We start from the raw sequence: 2,796 nt of genomic DNA on the forward strand, positions 1-2,796 counted from the left end.
ATAAACTTATACAAAATACACACGCTTTTGTATTTATTTATGCAGTGCAAACCATATTCACTGCTACATGTGAATGCGACATCCTGACACTGAAGGTAAATACCCTGGAGCTGCCTGGTGGGATTTCAGGTCAGAAAAGGAGCAGTTGGGTAGCCTAATGGTTAAAGTGTTTGCTCATCACGCTGAAGACCTGGGTTCGATTCTCCACATAGGTTGGGTACAATGTGTGACGCCCATTTCTGGTGTCCCCCGCCGTGATATTGCTGGAATTGAAAGGTCGCACACCAAAAGAAACTTTCGATGAAATGAAGGCAACTTAGATGCCCCATCATATGACGTTCTTAAACACTGGCATCGCCAGTTCAAGTGTGGTCAGACGTCTGTGGAAACAGCTGCCATTCCTGGTCGCCCCCATTCAGCCATTGATGAGGACACAATCCATCAAGTGGAGACCGCCATTTTGGCAGACCGACGTATAACTGTTCGCCAGTTAGCACAAGATGTCAAAATCAGTGTAGGGTCTGTGGAAGAAATCATCCATGACAATTTGAACGTGCATAAGGTGTCTGCACGATGGATTCCCAGGTTGCTCACACCTTTCCAAAAGCAGGAACAAGTCAGTTGCTTAAAGGATCTTTTGGACATGTGCCAAAAAAAACAGGCAAACCTTTTTGAAAGACTTATCACACAGGATGAAACATGGGTCCATCACTATGATCCTGAGACTTAAGTTCAGGCGATGCAATGGAAGCATGTGGAGTCACCACCCCCAAAGAAGGCACGTGTCCAACCCTCTGCAGTCAAGGTCATGCTCACGGTGTTTTGGGACCAGCACAGAGTAGTGATGATGGATTTCTTGGCAAAGGGTACCACAATTACAGGAGCTTATTATGCTTCACTGCTGCGGAAATTGTGGGATGCTATCAAGCTTAAGAGGCGTGGCATGCTGACCAAGGATGTCTCCTGCAAGACAATGCTCCAGTACACAACTCTCATGTTACCCAGACAGAAGCACGGTCCTGTGGCTGTGAAATCCTTCCACATCCTCCTTACTCTCCTGACCTTGCACCACCTGACTTCCACCTCTTTCCAACCATGAAGTCATTTTTGAAGGGAAAACGTTTCACAGATGATGAAACACTGATTTCTGAAGTCAAGTCCTGGTTTGAGACGCAAAATGAGGGCTTTTACAAGCAAGGTCTCCATAGTTGCATAAAACGATGGGTGAAGTGTGTAACTCTTGGTGGTTCCTATGTGGAGAAAGACTAATACCTATGCCAAGTTTCATTCCACTAGGTCCATCCGAAGTGGGTCAGGGGAAATCTTTAATGAACACCCCTCGTACAGCCATCCACTCACTCAGGTCAGAAAAGACCCTAGCCCTTATGCCTAGTTCCAGCTGGGATGCCAGGGGAGAATAGGGACCCAGGACCCAATCAGAAAAGGCCCTGACTGGCACTTATGAGGGCCCCATCACCCAATTACTCATGTTTCTTCCCAGTGGTGATGTAGTGGTAGAGCGTCTGCCAGGAGAGCGGAAGGGTTCGATCCCCGGCTGCATCATATCAAGAGACATTAACGATTACATTTCCTCCCTGTCTGGCGCTCGGAATAAGGGGCATCGGTTTCGGCTTTGGAGTCAGTATACTGTGTCTGAGTGGGATATTCATGTTAAACTGCGGCATGGGGTCTCAGTGGGCTAGCACTTTATATCAGCATCAGTCCGGAATAGTACAAGCAGCCCCATACACACACACATGCATGCATGTCGCTATATAAGTGCAATAATCTTGGACGCGACGTTAAACCCATTTCACCTCACCTCACCTCACCTCACCTCACCTCGCCTCACCTCACCTCCCAGTGGTGATGCCACAGTACCAAAACCCTTTGAGGAATTTTAGACCCATAAAACCAATATGTGAACTGTACCACTGTTGAATGCAAGACATCCCTAATACAGAAAGTCCAATGCCTCTAGCTACCTCAATAAGGATGGTATTTGCATTTCATGTGTTGACATGGGGCATAAGCAGACCAAGCTAGTATAGTGAGTGAGTGAGTTGGGTTTTAACACCGCTTTGAACAGTATTCCAGCTACGTCATGGCATGTCAGTTTGATGTGGGAGGAAAGCCGAAGTGATGCCAAGATATTGTAAGGCACAAGGCTAATGGTACTGCATCTCAAGACTCAGCAAAGTACATGCACCCATTAATGTGAGTCATTTAGCAATCTGTAGACTAAAGATCTTAACGCTTTTAAAAGATGTCCCTTCTCCCTGCATGTGTCCAGTGTTAAGAAATACTACTCCAGTTAGTGTGGCAACACCTACCAAATATAGAGATACAGATATTCTCATGCACACAACATACTTTCTGCATCCATAAATTTAAATATGTACAACATAAATCATGAATAGTACAATGCCATGATTAATATGACTATGGGATGTGAGAGTACACCCCATTGTGATGGACCGAAGGCACCTTTTCCAGATTCTACGGTCCATGTTTTCTAATACCAAGACAGACCCGTAAAGATCTGGGTTAGAATTGGTCTTCTGGGTGGTCAGGCTCGCTGACTTGGTTGATGCATGTCATGGTATCCCAATTGCGTGGATCGATGCTCATTATGTCAGTCACTGGATTGTCTGGTCTAGACTTGATTATTTACAGATTGCTGTCATATAGCTGGAAGATTGCTGAGTGTGGCGTTAAAACAACAAACAAATAAAAAATAAAAATAAAATCAAGACAAACCAGTTTTTATTCATCTAAAATAATTTATTTGCATAG

Source organism: Haliotis cracherodii, unplaced genomic scaffold (assembly GCF_022045235.1).
Source record: "Haliotis cracherodii isolate W230 unplaced genomic scaffold, xgHalCrac1.p SCAF_3, whole genome shotgun sequence".
Lineage (NCBI taxonomy): Eukaryota > Metazoa > Mollusca > Gastropoda > Lepetellida > Haliotidae > Haliotis > Haliotis cracherodii.